This window comes from Ambystoma mexicanum, chromosome 6q, assembly GCF_040938575.1.
Source record: "Ambystoma mexicanum isolate Mex_15411 chromosome 6q, UKY_AmexF1_1, whole genome shotgun sequence".
Classification (NCBI taxonomy): domain Eukaryota; kingdom Metazoa; phylum Chordata; class Amphibia; order Caudata; family Ambystomatidae; genus Ambystoma; species Ambystoma mexicanum.
The window spans coordinates 337,364,872-337,386,954 of record NC_090937.1 but is presented as its reverse complement, the minus strand read 5'-3'; positions in this window follow the sequence as shown (position 1 = coordinate 337,386,954).

Genomic DNA, 22,083 nt, shown 5'->3' with positions numbered 1-22,083 from the left:
GATTCAGTGAACAAACAAAGCTTTGTGGCATTGCCAGCGATTATTCAAAGATGGCTGCCCTTTTAGGGGGCACCCAGAGTCTCGCTCAGAAAATGCTGGAGATCTCAAGGAAATTGGGTACTCATGTCATTTAAAGGGAGACATGACATCTGAAATGTGTAGCACAGGATTTGTTTTTTTTTTATTTTGCAGCCTTTGTATCATTAATGATTTAAAGAAGAAGGGGGTTTATTGTTCTAGTGCCTAGTCGCTGCAGTCCGCCAAAAGCTTTGACCAAGTAAAAATGCTTCACATTACATCAACTGCCATACAGTCGAAATCAAAATTACCCAGGGAGACATCAGCATTGATAGGAGTTGGCAGGTTCGATGCTGGGGGGATCGGCTCTGGATGTTTGTAGATGTGTGCATTGTGACAGGAAAAGAAGGTGAGTGGACGAATGGAGGGATGAGCTAACATACAGGCAAACTGATAACGAGTCAGGCGCATGCTTGCGAAGATCATACTACTTGCCTTTATTTGCAGTGAGTTTGATTGATAAGCATAATCATAGCAAGAGGACTGCAAGGCTCTAATTTTGTATACAGAATATCCAAAGGTCTAATGCCACAAATGTACCGCAGAGCCCAGTATACATTAGTGGGGCAGTAATGCTGTATTGCACTGAATTCTCTAAAGGTACACTTGCTAATTACAAGAGCATCAATACCCTTGATGTTCTTGCAGTCAATCAAGACACTATTTAACTAGCATAAATTACATTTTTGTCATAATTTCTCACTTTGGCATAATAGCCTCAATGTTGCTTGCTATCAGCGTCTCCATTACTCTATACAATGTTGATGTGCGTACAGAACAAGTCTTCAGATTCACTGTTGCAAATGAATGAACTTCCTAAGGAACAGGAAATTGCAGCATGCTACATGCCATGGGTGTTGGAACTATTCCCCACTATATTCTTGAACAATTGCTAGCATATATGGTAGCGGTATATGGAGACAGACACTATCAACTCTAGGATGGTAGACGCGCCAAAGACGTCCAGAATATGAGGCATGTTTTGAAATTAGGGCATGTCAATACTGATACCAAAGACCACATATCCCGTGCATAAGGCCGGCAGGGTGTGCAAGTTGTGTGCAGTTCTGCAGGTGGGAGTGCAGAATCTACAGAGTGTTCTGGAGCTGGGTTGAGTGTTTCTCCCATTTTTGTTTGAGGATGCTGGGCACACGTTAAAACGTGCTAGCAGCACTGTACATGCACGGGTTGTGAGCTGTGTGCAGTTCTGGAGGAGGTTGTCCAGAATCTACTGAGTGTGCTGGAGCTGGGATCAGTCTTCTTCTCCCATTTTTGTTTGAGGAGGTGGGACACACCTTAAAACCTGCTTGCAGCATGGTACACGCACGTAGAGCAAGCTGTGTGCTGTTCTGCAGGATGTTGCGCAGAATCTTCAGAGTGCGCTGGAGCTGGGTTGAGTCTTTCTCCCATTTTGCTTAAGGAGGTAGGGCACACCTTAAAACCGACTCACAGTATGCACGTGGTGTACGAGCTGTGTGCAGTTCTGCAGGAGGTTGTGCAGAATCTACAGAGTGCACTGGATCAGAGCTGAGTCTTTCTTCCATTTTTGTTTGAGGAGGTCAGACACACCTTAAAGCCTGCACGCAGAACAGTACGTGCGTAGTGCGAAAGCAGTGTGCAGTTCTGCAGTTCAGCAGTGAACAAGTAAGGGAGTGGGAGTTGGAAAAACACTGGATGTTCATTCGGAGCAAACCTCATCTTGTGGGTGAGAATTAATAGTGGTACCTGGATGACTGCAGCTCCTCAGAAGTGGTGAGTGTGTTGTGAGCTTTAATTTTTTTGCCACTGAAAATGTTCTAGAAACTGTGGTCTTTACCATGCACACAATACATGTACAACCCGAGGAGCTCCAGCAAAATGCCTGGGATGCTGAATTGTGACCAGGTCTCAGATCATAACCTATTAGCAGCAGCAAATCTACCTCTGCTGCCATCACCTGGGTAAGTCTCGGAAGGATAGCTCAGCTGCAATGTGCCCGCCTTGGAAACAAGACAACGCAGAGCAACACAGTTTCAATCCCTGGGGACCGCGCTTATAAACCTCTGTGTATTAAGTGCGTTATAAATAACCAATTACAATGTTACAATTACAATTAAAAAGGTACTTGGGACGGTTGGTTGGTATTGATTCTTTGTAATCCTCAACCAACCATACCACCCAGCAAGGTGGACTGGATCAAACTTGATCCTCTAAGTTTCTAAATCAAATGCATGCTACAATAATTGCCTCCTTTTTTCTCTGTTTCCTCCACCAGTCACAAGCGAAATGGCCTTTTTAAATCAACAAATAAATGACTTGGGGGTTTATCAGGATACACCCATACTTGATGAAATTTTGCCACCTATTCCTGATGTGAAAGTAATTGACTGTGTATATCAAGCATTTCCACATATGATCAGAGTGCAGATTAATGATCCAAGTCTATTAGACACTCCCCTAGATCTGGCAATAAGGGTCTCGCTCAACTCTGAGGCCTGTATTTCTTTTTACAGATCTACACCAGTATCAATGCCTCCTAGGAGACATTCAGTGTCATTAAGGCAATTTGGTCATAGATTGGGGGAGCAACAGGGAGATTTATTTATTTATTTTATTTATTGGTTATTTGTAAGGCGCTTATACAACAAGAAAATGTTTCAAAGCGCCACAAGGCAAATAGGAAGGGAACAAGGGTGCAAATGAAACCATGGAAGTGACAATGACTAAAAAGACAAACAGACAGCGGTCCTACTAGGCCTTGTGACATTCAGATCATGCAAGTGCAGAGAAAAGAGGTTGGCCGAGGGGGAAACAATGGAGTAAGTGCCAAGGGCTCCTGAGGGAGCCGGGGGTGCCTGGGTGCTTGATGAGGAAGCCACAAGTGCATGGGTGGAGGCATCCCAAGTCAAGAGGGAGGTCTGATGCCCATCAGGTAAGTGCAGGGCTGAGACAAACCACCCAACTAGTAGGTGTCGGCCCAGAAGGTAGTGCAGAGAGGGAGGTGGAAGCTGCTGGCGATTGGGCATTGGCCAAGACCCTATTGGACTCTTGCGGTACAGGGTTGCCAATCTCCTGACAGAAATCAATCAAGTTTTTTGTGTCCTGGTCTCCCTCTATGAAGGCATCAATGCAGAGACACAGAATCATTCCACAATGTTAGTCCACTGTTGTTTAAATTTAGAAATTTGAATGTGCATACTAACGTGAAGGAATTCCTGTTCAATCAGTGGCCTAGAGCAGCAGAGGTTAAAGAGGTGATCATGTTGGACAAAGCTGTGGGGTCAGAATCTCTATTCAATGTTCAATTGGGCTGTAATCTACGAAGGAAGTTGGCAAATAAAAATGCTGTAAATCATGATGTTAGAGAGAAGCCCTTGCTTAGTGGTGACCTTGAAGTGGATAAGTGATGGCTTCTTGGGCCATTTGAGGTGGAAGGTGGCTCCCCCTTCAGTCAGCCATGCAGTTTGCTTAAGGGCAGACAATATATTGAGTGACAATCCGGTCCTTCTTAACAATGTATTATGTTTAGAAGAATTAAGTGATTTGGATCAATTACATAGCATAGACACTTGCAAGAACAAAGGGGAGATGTGCAGGTCAAATTTGACAACGGCAAGGAAAAATCTAGGTAAGCAGACAAAAAATCTAAGAATAAACCTGTGCAGTATTTGAATAAGCAAGCCCCTCGAAAGTGTGTCCAATCCTTGTTAAGTCAACCAACTGTGGAAGCGGTGTCAGAACTGACTGCAGCGAAAACTGTAATGGCTGTCTCAAATGGTGGGAGAGTAGAGGATCTCTTCCCAAGGGAGGTGGTGCTTGATGCTGTTACGGAAGCATTACTCAAGGAGGTGGAAAAGTGTTACGTCTTGTACGCAGACCAAACAGACACCCCGCCTTTGGTGGAAAAATCAGCTCCTACAGCAGCAAACCATACTGTTCAGACTAACAAAAAATGCTCAGGTGTGGACAAAAGCAAGCAGGGAAACTTAATATTAGTAGGGACTCAAAACCTTTACCATATGTGGGCCCCTCTCATGTCCCCGTGAGCACGGCCAGGGATAAATGTAAACAACTTGAAAGTGATTGTACTTATAACACTCATTCTAAGGGAGACGGATGCAGATTGATACCCATAAATCAACTTCACAGTGTTTTAAAAGGTCCTAGAGGCGTGGAAAGCCAAAACGTCATTGACCCGCAGGGTTTCCAGGTTGGTACTAACGTTATCCCAAAACTGAATAACCTTGGTAGTCAGCTGCGATACAAAAAAAGTAATGCTGATCAAACATTTAAAATTCTTGTAGAAAGTGTTTTGCCTGACAGCAAATATGTGGTGTTAAATAGTTTGGACATCCTCTGTCTTTTGGGTTAGATCCCGAATTTGAGAGCCATTTCCGAGAGAGTGAGAGAGAGACAGAGAGAGAGAGAGAGAGACAGAGAGATATCAAGCGAATGGACTTCCCCGATTTATATAGGACAGATCGATCAATAATATATGTTAAATCAAAATTGTTTTAGAAGCCATTATTAAGGAATAGGATTCCCTCTGGGCATTTGGATTTGACCACTCACACTATACCGAAAAGGGGGTACATTGAATGCAACAGATTGAAGAAATGTTGAGTGTGCCTATGCCTAATGAGATAGGGAGGTCATGGGAACAAGGTGGGGGCCTTGTATGAGGGATACAGGCACTTAAATCCTGGCAATCTTGCTCATTGTGTCCCCCATAACCTGGAAAATCTATAAATCGATCTAACCCTAAGTCTTTGTATTCTGACTTGACGCTCTTGTCCTGGAACACTCTTGGACATATGCACTTATTTACCAATCCTTTGGTTGGTAAAATGTTAAAAAGTATAAGATCATTTTGCTTCAAGAAATGTGGTTGATGAGTGTTACTTCTTTAGACGGTTTTTTATCTAACTTTCAGATAGCCAAACGAGCGGCTCAGTGTTGCCGTCCAGAGGTCTACTAACCTTGATTAGGTCATGCAATGAAATGGAAATCGTTAATTGCACAAATATTTGTTTTGGTGTGTTGGCAACTCATGTGAAAATTACTGTGCAGCATGCCTTGAACCTTTTGATCTTAAATGTGTATTGGCACACAGGAATCATTGAATTGGGTATTTTTATTTAGATACAATTCTGCTTTGTGTCAATGATTGGAATACCACGTTTTTGGGACAAATTATTCTTTGGAGGACTTAAATGCAAAATGTATCAACATGGAATACTCACTGGGCTCCTTGCTGAATCCCAGTGTGCAGACTGAAAAGCAACAAAACGGATGGTACTGGTTAAAGTGTCTTGGCGGGTCAGGAATCTCCACTGTGAACAGAATATAGTGATCACTGCATGCTATCACTTTCATTTTAGTTGTGAGTGATGAATGGTAGCGAGGAAAGTTGTGGCCCGCGGGACCCAATTATAAACGCAGCAGGGAAATGAGTGAGTTGTTACAAGTGGTCTGTAATTAGGGTGAATGAAACCTTGGCTGCTTGTCTCAGATCAACCTCATTTGATTGGAATTATGAGACATTTACAGTGGATAATTTTGAGACCTTTGTGGGGGAGACGCTATGCTCCAGTCTGGCCTCTGTTAAACTGGTAGTCACAAGAAGAATAAGGAGGCATCCTCACGCTTTTGACATTGAGGTTGCCATTAGGAAAAACGAGATGAGAGCAAAAATCAGATCTCTAATAAAGGGTAAGGGGGACAAGTCTACTGTTGAGACAAGCTATGTGATTAAGCAGGTAAAGCAGAACTATAAGAATTGGCTCCAGGGAAATCAAATGGAGCAAAAATGGATGCAGAATCAATGCTGTTAATCCTGCAAAATAAAAATGAGAAGGACTTTTGGAGGTTAATTAACGATCTAGATGCTGTAAAGCCTGATCAACAAATACATTCAGTTTCAGTGCAAGATTGGGGTTGCATTTTGAGGTCTTGTTCACCGAGCCTGAAGCTCTATTTGTAGGCCCAGTTTGTGAACTAGCACTGATGATAAAAGCTGGAAATTGGAAGTAGATTGCCGGAGGGTGCTGGACATATTACAAAATATCAGTACCTCTCGTCTACTTGGCCCAAATAAGTTATCTTATTACTTTTTTAAGGGTGATCCGGCTGCATGAGCCGCAATATTGACTTTCCTGGTTAAGCATGTGGCTGACTCTTATACCTTTCCCAATTCCTGTTTCACCGTATTTTTATAGTGTCCATAAACAAAAAGGGGGCAAGATCTGACCCAACCAGTTACCGGCCCATAATGGGCACCAATAGCGAGGTGTTTGCAACACCTTGAATTATGGGTAAAAGAAACAGTCAGAATAAAGAAATGGCAGACTGACTTCTGGAAGCATATGAGAACATCTTTGAATGGCCTAATGTTAAAATACATTCACAATCTGGCCTGGCTGGGGAAATATGATTCCATTTAAAGGATAGTTCCGGGACTTTTTTTTTATTGTCCCTACGGTTCGGCCATGTGTTTTTAAGCATAAATCGGTTGATCGTAGAAAACTTTCCTATGGACCTTACCCAACTTTTCGTCCATTAACGCACTCGAAATCAGCCGCCATTTTCTGATAATCCTATCATTTCCCCCCATCGACCTGGCTCACCTGCGTTTGCGGCACTAAATCAAATCCCCCGCCCCTGAGCCTGACATCAGCAGATGCGTACCGCCCATTTCCCAACCCCAAAGCACGTTTCGTGTCAACAATCGCTGCGCCTCAGCTAATTAAGTGTCGCCATGGAAATGAAAGGACGCCTCTTTCCTCAATAAGTATAAACACACCGTTTCACAACACACAGCAGCAGATTTTCGATTCCATTACTCTCTCTGTGTTACTTTGAGTATTTTGTGACTCGTTTCTGTGCTCTGGTCAACTACCTACGCCGCTTCTAGGCCTTGTGAACACCTGTACCATCTCTGTAAATTATTTTACTTTCTTTACCACACAATGGCTACAATAATGCCGTATATGTACGAGCCCGAGTACACCGAGGAAGAACTACTGGAAAGGCAAGCACGCGAAAACGATGGGGATTCGGACGGCAGTTGGGAGGACCAGTCAACGGATGAAGAGCCTGGACCATGTCGCATGGACGGCGTCTCCACCTGGTGCACGTTCAATCGGTGCGAGCTAATGCCAACTGAGGAGGAGAATTGCTGCTGCCGTGAAAATTCCGGGTGCTTGGCCTACATTTCGGAAGGCGAGCCAAGTCCGCAATGCATCACCGAGCTGCCAGAGTTCAGGGAAGCCTGCCTCTCACGGACCGTGTTGAGGATGATGATGGTGCTTATGCACGAACTTCGCGGCACTGTTCGTCCGCGTAATCCGAGTAACGAGTAAGTATTCTCTGGTTGTGATGTCAGTGATGCCACTACTATTTCATGGTCGTCTCCCACATATAAAATTACATCTACATATCATTCGAAGGCATGTAAATTGGTTCCATATTGTGCATTTTCTAGATAGAATTTTTTTCAAAGCAGAATGCCATTTTTTACCTGAATCGACAGTGATAAGAAAGTTTTGTCATTTTAATACAGTTTGCATCTTTCATTTTCACAGGTGGTACAGGCTGGTGGCCTATCGTTGCTTCACTTGGTGGCTTCACGGGAGGCTCGGACACCGCGTTCGGAGAGTAATACCTGCCTGTGCGGTACTTGCCATTAGACAACATTTCCCCAGCGACAGTGGGCAATACCGCGGATTTTCCCTGGATGTGCTGCAACCGGAACTTTACAATGTTTAATGTTTATTATTTATGTTCAATTGAAATTAAGATCTAAAATAAAACCCAACATATATTTTAACAATGGTTGTTTTGATTTTTTAAATGAATCTAGTGTGTCTCCATTGAATAGTCTTCCTGTGCCTTGTCTTGTCACACCACATGTCTCCGGCCAGCATCCTCCCTCACTCTGGCCGCCCACCTTCAATCCACATAACCGTTGAACCCATATGCAGCAGACATACATATGTTATTTTGCGGGTTGGCATCAAGCCTCCCGGCCTTGCCTCCTCACCCAAAAATACTTACCACACCACTTTGTTCAAGCGTTGGCAATAAAAGGCCGTTGGATTTTATTGATACAAAACATGGTTATAGGTAAATAATCAATATGGTTGATCATAATAAATCATCCTTTTGGGCACCGGGTACAGAGATGACCCCCTCTGGCCCGTGCCGCCTTGCCACCACAGGCCAGTCTGCTGCTGACTAACTGCCTAGGCATCCAGGGTCTCCAGGGTGAACTGCACCCATATATTCACCTGGGAGGGTGAGGTATTTATAAACTCACCCCCCTGCTTTCCATGTACTAGATCCTGCAGCCTGCCTCTTACATGCAGTTAGATGGCCTCTCCTTGGTGAGGCCCTGTGGCAAACGAGTCTTGTCTGCACGACCACCGCCCCAATCCACCCCCCGCCCTATCAAAGGCAGTTCGCACCGGGGTACTTGTGCTGGCAAGTGGAGCTGTCAGGGAGCGATAAAGGCCAAGAGGTGCCAAAGACCATGTACACTTCAAAGTGGTCTATAGAGCATGGGTTGTTGTTCCCATGTCTACCTCCAGACCCCGTGTCTCCTGCCAAGCATCCCCCTCACGCTGGACGGCCCCCTGCAATCCACATAAGTGTGTCTCCATTCACGAGTCTTCCTGTGTCTTGTCTGCACGACCACCGCCCCAATCCACCCCCCGCCCTATCAAAGGCAGTTCGCACCGGGGTACTTGTGCTGGCAAGTGGAGCTGTCAGGGAGCAATAAAGGCTAAGAGGTGCCAAAGACCATGTACACTTCAAAGTGGTCTATAGAGCATGGGTTGTTGTTCCCATGTCTACCTCCAGACCCCGTGTCTCCTGCCAAGCATCCCCCCTCACGCTGGACGGCCCCCTGCAAACCGCATAATGCCACGACATATACACGTCATTCATTCACAAACACACCCCTGTTTCGAATTCTTTATAACCCACTTCATATTTCTAATGAGAACTTCTTTGCGCTTTGCTAGTCAACCCGTGAAGGTGCTGGTTATCTGCTCTTCGTCTCTGTGAACTTCCGTGACCACTTTGAGGAAACTCGTCAGTTTGCAACCTGTGAACTGCTCCCTGTTCTACGACAAGAAACTACTCTGATCCCTGCATCTAACTGTTTGTTCGTCAAGGTAAGGCCATGTACCATAATCATTTTGCGTCCAATGTCTTTTCGTTCAAGACAGTACAAGCAAGGAACTAGTCACATGTTCTGAGTTTAGTCAAATTATTTTTCTATTTTTTTAAAGTTATTCAAATACTTATCCGCATGTGAATAACGTGTATAGTTCCAAGAACCAAAACGAACCTTGCATTGAACCTTTTATGTGTCATTTAATTTTTTAACACATTGGTATTCATATAGAATTGTTGATCTTTACTTTTCAGAACTTTCCACAATGCCTGCCTGTTCCATTGGCGGTTGCCCTTCGAAGACCCATAAAAAATCTGAAGGTACTATAATGCATGTTTTCCCTAAGACAATAGATCAGATAAGAGAATGGGTCCGATATTGCGGATATCCACCGTCTGAGCTTGAAAGTAGAGTCCTAGAAGTCTTTGCGGACAAGAGGGGTGATCGATACCGCATCTGCAGCAGGCACTTTAGCTCAGACATGTACTCCACATCATTGCTAATAAAGAAGAACACACTGCGAGCGAAGCGAAAATTGCTCTCAACCACTATTCCCACTCTATTCGTCCACATCCCTCCACTGGTGAGTCAAGTTTACGTATTTAGCTCTCGGCCTTGCGGTAGTGTGTAGCATTAGCTAACAATAATTTCCCCATTTATGTATCCACTCAATATGAAGGCGGAAGATTCTCCATCCGTGTCGTTATTGCAGTCATCAGCCACTTCAAGCGCCTATTGGGTAATCTTACTTAGCTATTCTGCCACTGACTTGTTTTAGGCATGTAAATCAATAGTTTTAATTTATCGTGTAATTATTTTACCTAATGGTACACCCTTGTACTCGTCCTCTAGTCTTTGTTTTCAGTTATAATTATTATTGTTATCCAAAATAATGCAAGTACTGTCTTTCAGGGAGATGCTGAGGAGTCCAACGCATTGACGACAACCGTTGATGTCACTCAGATGCTCGAGGTACGTTTCCGGACACTTCCATCGATGGAGATCATCAGATCTTGCATTCTTATAGCGTGATTGTTACACACAATGTTTCTTTCGTTTTTAGCCATTGATATGTCCTTCTGTCGTCGCCCTCCTATATGTCTTCTTTTTTCAATATTGTGTTCATTACTAATGAAAGTCCTATGTTTCAGGGAGTCGATGGAGCATTAGTCCAAGAAGAAGGGGGAGCATGCAGTTATGGGTCGGCGCAACAGCTTGCAGAAGTGTGCACTGCAGTTACAGCATCCCTTGATGTTCTTATGCATTTCGAGGTATGGATACTGACAGTTCGATCAAGCGAAATCATATGACGTGATGACATCCGCTATACTTCCTTCTTTATTAACGCAAGTACTATGTTTCAGGGAGATGACGGAGCTTCTTCTACAAGAACATCACCACTAGTAGTTGATGCAGATCTCTGGGTGGTGACACTTCCAACGATCGAGCAAATCGAATCATATTTAGATATCCATTATTTATTTTAGACAACTGATCATTTGTGCAGGTCTATTTAGATGAGCCGTTGACGCCTGCACAAAGTTTATGTTCTTTTTAACAAAATAGAAAACCATACTAATGCAATTACTGTGTTTCAGGGAGTTACTGAAGCATCATCTTCAATAATATCATCAATGGAAGTCTATGAGGAGCCCGAGGTATGGATCTTGACAGTTCCATCTAACTAGATCAACAATGCGTGAATAATTGTCGTTTGAATGTTCTACACAAAGCGTTCATTCGTGTTTTGCTATTGAGATGTACGTGGGTATTGGTCCCCAAGTACATTTTGTGTTTTCAATATTATTATACATACTAATGAAAGTTCTATGTTTCAGGGAGTCGATGGAGCGTCAGTGCGTGATGGATGTGCTTATCATGAAAATATAGGCATTGCAGCGCAAGAGGAAGTGGAGACATGCACACACGAGTCGGAGCAACTGCGTCCTGATGTTGAAGTTCGAGGCAAGAAAGTTTCAAAGAAAAGAAAGCAAAAGAAGGTTAGTGTCCTGGTCACTATATTATGTTGTTTTTCACTGTTAATAGTTCAATACTGTAAGTTGTGTTTAAACTGAACATCCCTTTTCCAATCTGTCCTCTAGTTGCGAGTGGGTGTACGAACTAGATCTACACAGACAGTGAAGCGAACGAGAGATGTTGCTTGTCAAACCTTTTGGCAGGGACTTGAGACTGGAGATGCATCGTGCCAATGGGAAGAATATGAAGTGATTGACAACGGAGCTATACCACCACCAGCCATTGATAGTGAATGTCCTCCTGGTAGTTCGGATGCAGTCGGATATCGATTCACAGAATCCACACCCGAAAAAACTAAGACTGCGAGAAAGTTGAAGAAATTGTTTTATTCACCCATCGCCGGAGAAGGAACAGATGTTGCAATGGAAGAGAATGAAGTGGACGACAATGAAACACCATCAATATCACTGAACATAGTGGAAGACGATATAAGAGATTCTACCTTTCATGTGAGTGACATGTCCTCAACGTTACAGGCCGAACCAGCTGGGATGCAGAGTGACAGTATAAGGAAAGAGGCCAAATTCATTGTATTTGATAGTTGTTTGATTGATATTATTATTCGGATGAAATGTGGGCATTCGGTTGGTGGGGAAGTATGTGGGGAGCCATTGATTAATGTGACTTGTGCAATTCGAGGCACTAACCTTAAAATACATGCCACCTGTACAAAATATCATCCTTTCTCATGGTCTGCACAACCCATGCTGGGGCAACTGCCAGCAGGCAATCTACTTTGTGCAGTCGCCGCACTTTTTAGTGGTTCAAGTTTTAAAAAGTTAGAGTCTTTCTTTCAGTTTGTGGGAATCCATTTCATTGCGAAAACTCAGTTCTACAAATACCAAACCGATTATCTATTTCCAGCCATTAGCGTAGCTTGGAGAATGGAAAAAATGTCTATTGATAGTACATTCGCGGGCAAACGGTTCAGGCTAGCCGGTGATGGACAGTGCGACAGCCCAGGATTTTCAGCTAAGTACTGCACCTACCACTTTCAGGACATGGAAAGTAAGAAAATTGTGAGTTCGGTGGTCGTGCAGGTGTCACAAAGTACATCCTCAGTGGCCATGGAGAAAGTTGGCTTTGTAGCATCATTGCAAGAACTACAATCGCGGGGAATGGTGATCGACCTGATAGCCACGGACAGACACGTTTCAATTGCCAAGACAATGAGAGAAGAGTACAAAAATATAAATCACCAATTTGACGTTTGGCATCTTGCAAAAACAATCAATAAAAAAATGTTGGCTGCAGGTAAAAAAAAAGATATGCAAGGTATTTCACAGTGGTCCAAGTCAATCAGCAACCATCTTTGGTGGAGCTCAAAAACATGTGGAGGGTCGTTGGAAATTCTACTGGAAAAATGGCGGTCAGTAATGCTACACTGTAGCAACGTTCACCGCTGGACCACAAACCAACATTTCCACAATTGTGAACATGGCCATTTGTCCACAGAGGAGGCACGGAAGAAGAAGTGGTTGATTCCTTCATCACCCACTCACAAAGCCATTGAAAAGATTGTATTTGATAAAACTATAACAAGAGATTTGAGGGGACTCACGGAATTCTGCCACACAGGAGATTTGGAGGTGTTCCACAATATGTGCCTAAAGTACAGGCCAAAACGATTGCATTTTGGCATGGAGGGCATGATAAATCGGACTCTTCTAGCGGTCTTGGCACATAACCATAATGTTGGCCGTCAACAAAGTAGGACGACCGGAACTTTAGGGACGCTTCGCTACAATAAGGCCTTCACTAAAAGAAGTAAACAATGGGTGATCAAACCAGTGTTTGAGGATGTGCAATATGAGTTTATTGAGAGACTTATTGTTGATGTCCTAGATAGGCACATACATGGAGTTGTGAACGAACCTGTGCAGGGGACAACTGCATTGCCACCCAACATTGCCTCTGTTCCATGTCCACCTAAAGCAGAGCTCATTGAGAAATACACATTACGGTTTAAATGATTGTAATTTGATTGTCTGTTCTCTCGAGTCTCCTCATGTCGCAGGCCCATTGAATATGTGTAGCTATGTATTGTGTAAATAGAAGTGATTGCTCAGTGTACATGCAATGTGTCTCTCCACCCTTGTTCATTTGCGCATTAAATTAAACCAAACAGTAATATAAATCATTTTTCAAAAAATATAGAATGTCTCCGTATTTATGGTTCGCTGGGGCTGCAAATGCATGCAGACAAAATTCAAAGATGGAGTGTAAATTTCAAGTCCTGTGAGATGGCCTTACACTGAATGTAGCTAACTAGGAATGTGTGCTCGTTCAAAGTGAAGGTCAGCTGCTTTGATTTTTTGCTCGGGTGCCGGAATGGCCCACGACTCAGTATAAGGTTCTATCGTTATTTGACCTTGACAGGCCAGGACCATCCCGAAAGACTTCTTTTTGGGGGTGTGGGGCAATAACGTAAGAAACGATAATGAATATAATTTCAGAAACGAAAGCCATTTAATGTTCGTTCATTAGAAGAAATAACGTCGGCATAGAAGGAGTGGTATTTCGGGGCTGCCCTACGCACAGACACAATGGAAAATGCAAATATAATGTAAGTAACCCTTTAGATGAGTTTATACCGCAATTTAATTACTATACAGTAGCTTTAAAGACGGGTTAAGTTGTACTTGTTCGTTCTATGTGGCATATTGTTTTGTACCGCGCACTATCTTGAGGTGAACCATCTCCTTTTACGGAAGCACCTCAAAACCTTCCTCTTTGCTTCTGCTTTCTCTCTCCCTCTCCCCTGCTACAACTGGTCCACTGTCTGCGACCTCGGTCCTGGGGCCTCCCTGTCAACCCCTGCACTGGGGGACTGTCTCAGTATCCTACAGCCCCCCCTTGACGTATAATACCCAGTTGCACTGTCCTAGCTATCAAATAATTTCCCGACCTAATATATAAAATGAATAATTTTAATAAAGATCTGATGGTGAGACTAATTTAATTTTTTATGTTTTTAAAACAGGTACATCCTTCATTATTGTATGTGTCACGAGTACCAGACACCAGCGGATGGCTTTTACAACCGCCAGTTGCTTCTCCGCGTGAACAACGTTACCACCGTGACCATTTTATGGGACGATCGCCAAGTACAAGTATGCCCTTACGCGGTACTAATGGCTAGATGAAACATACAGACCGTTGTGGTGGCCTAGTGCCACGTTGTTGGAACAGCCATGCGATTATCAGTGCGACCGATGAGCTTATTTTATCGTAAAGCAACACCCTGTGTACTGCACACGAACATCGCTTGCCTCAAGACAAACTATTTTGGATCGAGAGCAAAGAAAAATGCAAATCGCTGAATATTCTCTAAACATTTGATGTCCAATAAATGTACTTTGCCAAATGTACAATCTTGCCGTTTGCTTTTAAACCACAGTTTCATATTCCGAATTGTGGCGCTGTATTGTGAGATGATCTAAGACCCTGTGTACAGCAAAGGAACATCGCGTGCCTCAAAACCAACTTTTTGGAACGTGAGCAAATAAAAATGCAAATCGCTGAATATTCTCTAAACATTTGTGGGCCGATTCATGGAATAAATGTGCGCCGAAAATTCCGGCGCAGAGGGGCCCATACGTGCGCTGAAAAATAGCAAAAAGCGCAGGGAAACCAGCGCACGTCGATTCATGGAAGTCCGTGCGTAAGAAAAGCATAGGACGTGCGCTGAAAAAGTGCGCGGCGCACGCCGGCGCACAGGTCAACCAACGGCGTGCGCCACGGCCACTGCGCTATCACTCCGAGCGCAGCGCACAGCTCTAAAGTAGGCGGAACACAGGGCGGGACACTCGGAATGGGGAATAAAATGGGGCACAACACTCGGAATGGGGAAGAATGTGGGCGGCACGGGGAAGTACAGGAGGCAAGTGCGCGGAACGCCCACACGCTCTCCGGCAACACGTATTCATGGATTCGAACAGGGCAAAACAGCGCTCGATCAAACCAGAGCACAGGCCCAAAAACGTACGCCACAAGTAAGCAGGCGGTAGCGTCCCGACGCACTTAACGAAAGTGCGCCAAAACCTGCGCCAACAAATACCACCCACATACAGCAATGGGCCATACCGTGACCCCAAAGGACAAATGAGGTGCAAAGGTGTACGCCATTAACACGGACACCCACTGTTCAACAATTCGCGCGTGTGTGTACAACGGGTTGCGCGAGAAGTCACTCGCGCGATTGCCCTGGGTACGTGCATCCCGGGGTGCGGGGAAGTCCCACACGCGATTGCCCTGGCCACGTCGATATCAGGGGTGCGTGTTAAGTTCCACACGCAAAAAGCCAGGGTACGTCAATTACAGGGGTGCGCGGGAAGTTTCACACGCGAAAAGCTAGGCTACGGGAATTCCAGGGGTGCGCGTGAAATCCTACACGCGAAAAACTAGGGTACGTCATTTACAGGGGTGCGCGGGAAGTTTCACACGCGAATAGGCTGGGCGCGTGTATTACAGGGGTGTGCGGGAAGTCCCACACGCGATTACAGCAGGGTACATGTATTTCAGGGGTGCGCGGGAATTTCCACACGCGAATAGGCTGGGCGCGTGTATTTCAGGGGTGCGGGGAAGTCCCACACGCGATTGCCCTGGCCACGTCGATATCAGGGGTGCGTGTGAAGTTCCACACGCGAAAAGCCAGGGTACGTCAATTACAGGGGTGCGCGGGAAGTTTCACACGCGAAAAGCTAGGCTACGGGAATTCCAGGGGTGCGCGTGAAATCCTACACGCGAAAAACTAGGGTACGTCATTTACAGGGGTGCGCGGGAAGTTTCACACGCGAATAGGCTGGGCGCGTGTATTACAGGGGTCCGCGGGAAGTCCCACACGCAATTACAGCAGGGTACGTGTATTTCAGGGGTGTGCGGGAATTTCCACACGCGAATAGGCTGGGCGCGTGTATTTCAGGGGTGCGCGGGAAGTCCCACACGCGATTACAGCAGGGTACGTGTATTTCAGGGGTGCGCGGGAATTTCCACACGCGAATAGCCTGGGCGCGTGTATTTCAGGGGTGCGCGGGAAGTCCCACACGCGATTACAGCAGGGTACGTGTATTTCAGGGGTGCGCGGGAATTTCCACACGCGAATAGGCTGGGCGCGTGTATTTCAGGGGTGCGCGGGAATTTCCACACGCGAATAGCCTGGGCGTGTGTATTTCAGGGGTGCGCGGGAATTATCACACGCGATTTGGCTTGGTACGTGTATTACAGGGGTGCGTGCGAAGTTACACACGCGATTAGGCTGGGTGGGTCCTGTCACCCTCGACGGCCCCTGCAGGCAGCCCACAAAACAGGGGACTACCCTGCACACCTGCTCATGTCTCCCACCACCCCCACCCCCCACCATCGAGGGGCACCCTCCACCAGGCCCCCACTCATGTCTCCCACCACCCCCACCCCCCACCATCCAGGGGCACCCTCCACCAGGCCCCCACTCATGTCACCCACCACCCCCACCCCCCAGCAGTGCAGGGGCACCCTCCACCAGGCCCCCGCTCATGTCTCCCACCACCCCCACCCCCCCGCCACCAGGGGCACCCTCCACCAGGCCCCCACTCATGTCTCCCACCACCCCCACCCCCCCGCCACCAGGGGCAGCCTCCACCAGGCCCCCACCCATGTCTCCCACCACCCCCACCCCCCAGCAGTGCAGGGGCACCCTCCACCAGGCCCCCACTCATGTCTCCCACCACCCCCACCCCCCCGCCACCAGGGGCAGCCTCCACCAGGCCCCCACCCATGTCTCCCACCACCCCCACCCCCCAGCAGTGCAGGGGCACCCTCCACCAGGCCCCCACTCATGTCTCCCACCACCCCCACCCCCCAGCAGTGCAGGGTCAACCTCCACCAGGCCCCCACTCATGTCCCCCTGCACCCCCACCCCCCAGCAGTGCAGGGGCACCCTCCACCAGGCCCCCACTCATGTCCCCTATCACCCCCACCCCCCCTCCACCAGGGGCACCCTCCACCAGGCCCCCACTCATGTCACCCACCACCCCCACCCCCCCAGTCACCAGGGGCAGCCTCCACCAGGCCCCCACTCATGTCTCCCACCACCCCCACCCCCCACCATCCAGGGGCACCCTCCACCAGGCCCCCACTCATGTCTCCCACCACCCCCACCCCCCCGCCACCAGGGGCAGCCTCCACCAGGCCCCCACCCATGTCTCCCACCACCCCCACCCCCCAGCAGTGCAGGGGCACCCTCCACCAGGCACCCACTCATGTCTCCCACCACCCCCACCCCCCAGCAGTGCAGGGTCAACCTCCACCAGGCCCCCACTCATGTCCCCCTGCACCCCCACCCCCCAGCAGTGAAGGGGCACCCTCCACCAGGCCCCCACTCATGTCCCCTATCACCCCCACCCCCCCGCCACCAGGGGCACCCTCCACCAGGCCCCCACTCATGTCACCCACAACCCCCACCCCCCCAGTCACCAGGGGCAGCCTCCACCAGGCCCCCACTCATGTCTCCCACCACCCCCACCCCCCACCATCCAGGGGCACCCTCCACCAGGCCCCCACTCATGTCACCCACCACCCCCACCCCCCACCATCCAGGGGCACCCTCCACCAGGCCCCCACCCATGTCTCCCACCACCCCCACCCCCCAGCAGTGCAGGGGCACCCTCCACCAGGCCCCCACCCATGCCCCCCACCACCCCCACCCCCCCGCCACCAGGGGCAGCCTCCACCAGGCCCCCACTCATGTCTCCCACCACCCCCACCCTCCCGCCACTAGGGGCAGCCTCCACCAGGCCCCCACTCATGTCTCCCACCACCCCCACCCCCCCGCCACCAGGGGCAGCCTCCACCAGGCCCCCACCCATGTCTCCCACCACCCCCACCCTCCCGCCACCAGGGGCAGCCTCCACCAGGCCCCCACCCATGCCCCCCACCACCCCCACCCCCCCGCCACCAGGGGCACCCTCCACCAGGCCCCCACCCATGTCTCCCACCACCCCCACCCCCCAGCAGTGCAGGGGCACCCTCCACCAGGCCCCCACCCATGCCCCCCACCACCCCCACCCCCCCGCCACCAGGGGCAGCCTCCACCAGGCCCCCACTCATGTCTCCCACCACCCCCACCCTCCCGCCACCAGGGGCAGCCTCCACCAGGCCCCCACTCATGTCTCCCACCACCCCCACCCCCCCGCCACCAGGGGCAGCCTCCACCAGGCCCCCACCCATGTCTCGCACCACCCCCACCCTCCCGCCACCAGGGGCAGCCTCCACCAGGCCCCCACCCATGCCCCCCACCACCCCCACCCCCCGCCACCAGGGGCACCCTCCACCAGGCCCCCACTCATGTCTCCCACCACCCCCACCCCCCAGCAGTGCAGGGTCAACCTCCACCAGGCCCCCACTCATGTCCCCCTGCACCCCCACCCCCCAGCAGTCATGGGGCACCTGCCAGCAGGCCCCCACTTATGTCCCACTCATGCCTCCCACCACCCCCACCCCCCAGCACTGTGGGGCACCTGCCAGCAGGCCCCCACCCATGTCCCACTCATGCCTCCCACCACCCCCACCCCCCAGCACTGTGGGGCACCTGCCAGCAGGCCCCCACTTATGTCCCACTCATGGCTCCCACCACCCCCACCCCCCAGCACTGTGGGGCACCTGCCAGCAGGCCCCCACTTATGTCCCACTCATGCTTCCCACCACCCCCACCCCCCAGCACTGTGGGGCACCTGCCAGCAGGCCCCCACTTATGTCCCACTCATGCCTCCCACCACCCCCACCCCCCAGCACTGTGGGGCACCTGCCAGCAGGCCCCCACTTATGTCCCACTCATGCCTCCCACCACACCCACCCCCCAGCAGTCATGGGGCACCCTCCACCAGGCCCACACTTATGTCCCACTCATGCCTCCCACCACCCCCACCCCCCAGCACTGTGGGGCACCTGCCAGCAGGCCCCCACCCATGTCCCACTCATGCCTCCCACCACCCCCACCCCCCAGCACTGTGGGGCACCTGCCAGCAGGCCCCCACTTATGTCCCACTCATGTCTCCCACCACACCCACCCCCCAGCACTGTGGGGCACCTGCCAGCAGGCCCCCACTTATGTCCCACTCATGCCTCCCACCACACCCACCCCCCAGCACTGTGGGGCACCTGCCAGCAGGCCCCCACTTATGTCCCACTCATGCCTCCCACCACACCCACCCCCCAGCAGTCATGGGGCACCCTCCACCAGGCCCCCACTTATGTCCCACTCATGCCTCCCACCACCCCCACCCCCCAGCACTGTGGGGCACCTGCCAGCAGGCCCCCACCCATGTCCCACTCATGCCTCCCACCACACCCAACCCCCAGCACTGTGGGGCACCTGCCAGCAGGCCCCCACTTATGTCCCACTCATGCCTCCCACCACCCCCACCCCCCAGCAGTCATGGGGCACCTGCCAGCAGGCCCCCACTTATGTCCCACTCATGCCTCCCACCACCCCCACCCCCCAGCACTGTGGGGCACCTGCCAGCAGGCCCCCACCCATGTCCCACTCATGCCTCCCACCACCCCCACCCCCCAGCACTGTGGGGCACCTGCCAGCAGGCCCCCACTTATGTCCCACTCATGTCTCCCACCACACCCACCCCCCAGCACTGTGGGGCACCTGCCAGCAGGCCCCCACTTATGTCCCACTCATGTCTCCCACCAACCCCACCCCCCAGCAGTCATGGGGAACCCTCCACCAGGCCCACACAGATGTTCCCCTGCCAATAGGAAATCACAATACAGATCCCAGGATCCCATGGGCAACCACATCCCACCCCATGTCACCCCAGTCCATACACACATCCAAGGTACACATCCATTCAAAAATCAAATACCCATTACATGATACATAACCAATGAGCAGTATGCGCATGAGTCCAAGTCCGTCAGACTCACACAATGGCAACACATGACTGTGAAAACCCAGATTGTGACAGTCAACAAACCAATGAGAGAAGTCCACACAATAGAATCAAAAGAACAATGTATTAAAATGTAAGAAGGAAAAAAAAAGAAACACCTAAATGAATACACAAAGTAACAGGTAAAAAACAAAAAAAATCTAATGAAAGGTGAAATCCAAAAGAACGGGTGCAAAGTCAATCAAAATGGAAATCAAAATCAAACACATTGCCCCATGGTCCAAATAATAAAATCGAAAATATCCACAAACTATGTACAAAGATGATTGTCCGGGTCCAATATCCCTAAAAACCATAAAATGAAACCTACCCAAAACCTAACTAATGCTAACTATATACAAAAAACGTGGGCCATTGTCCAATCAACCCAAATAATAAATAAAAATAAAGGAAACCTACTATCTACATAACTATATACAAAGGCGGCGGGCCAGTCCTGCGGCTCACTGAGAGATGTTATGGGCCAGGGCATCATCGAACTCCCTTTCTATCTCCCCGAGGCGTTCATCCTCAATGGCCCCGAGGGCCCGCAGGGCTGACGCAGTGTCCACCTCCAAGCCCCTGCGGATCTCCTCGAGGCACTCGGCATGCCTCAAGGCCCTCTGCATGGAGTCCACCGCCCTGACCATAGCGAGCCGCCCCTCTTCTGCCCGCCGCCTCTCCGCATCTATTGCGTGGCCTAACCGCTGCCACACGGAAGACACATTCTGTCCAGGGTCCTCCTGCCCTCCAGCCGATGGCTGCCCCTCCGATGTTGATGGCCCCGAGCCATGACGCCTCCCACGTCGCTGCCGCTGCCTCTGCAGCCACTGCCTCTGCCAGCACGACGGCATCCAGGCTGATGGTATCCACCGACGCCGTCGTGCACGTGCCCTGCCTGATGATGCCGGCACATCCTCCACCTGCAGGGGTCCAGTTGCCATGGTGTCCACACCAGCTGGACCACCGACTCCCGACTGTGGCAGGGATGGGATCCCCACTGAGCCGGCTGCATTGGTCGGGGCAGGTCCACAAGGGGCCCTGGTGTCAACTGGGCCGGAAGACGGCAAGGAGAACGACCAGCGCATACTTTCCACAGAGGAGGAGATGCCCGACACATTGGCCATCACCTGCAGAAAACCCGCGGCAATGGCAGATCCCAACTGGGCCACGTCGGCACGGTGCTCTTCGTGATGATGTGCGTGCTCCTCCCGGGAAGCACGCACGTCATCACGAATGACCCCCGTGCGCAACGCGACCCCAATCAGGACCTTTTCCATGCGCCCACGGGTCCCCTCGTCCGCAGGTGGAGGGGAGTCAGATGACATAGACACCCCCTCCACCTGCGGACAGGCCTGGGACGGGGCATCCATGCTGGTGCATGGTGGTGCACTCACAGGGTCAGGGACAGCGACATGCACAGGCACCTCCACGGCGACCTGTGCTGCCTCCTGCCCCTGGCCCTGGACTGCACCACTTGCACCAGCAGGGATGCCCGCACCAGGCCTCAGGTGTGCCTCAGTCTCGGCCGCCTCCTCCTCTGTAGAAACCACCAACCTGGATGGCTCCTTGCCCTCTTCCGCTGTAGCTGGCCCCTGTGGGGGCTCATCCACCCCTTCCGCCGCAGCCGTGGGGGCATCCCCGCCGTCTACCTCCACAGCGCCGTCTCCGCCCTCTCCATCACTAGCCGCTGCATAGAGGGAGACATAGAACACAAGCATCAGGGCACTGTACAATGGTCCCCTACACAGGAAGCAATATCAGATGACTGGCAAAGGTAAAGTACACTTCTATCATGTCCCTCCACAACACATGGGTCAGGCAATACACACACGCAACACCCATGGTCCATGGCATGCACATCAACATACATGTCCACTGCACTCTTCTAAA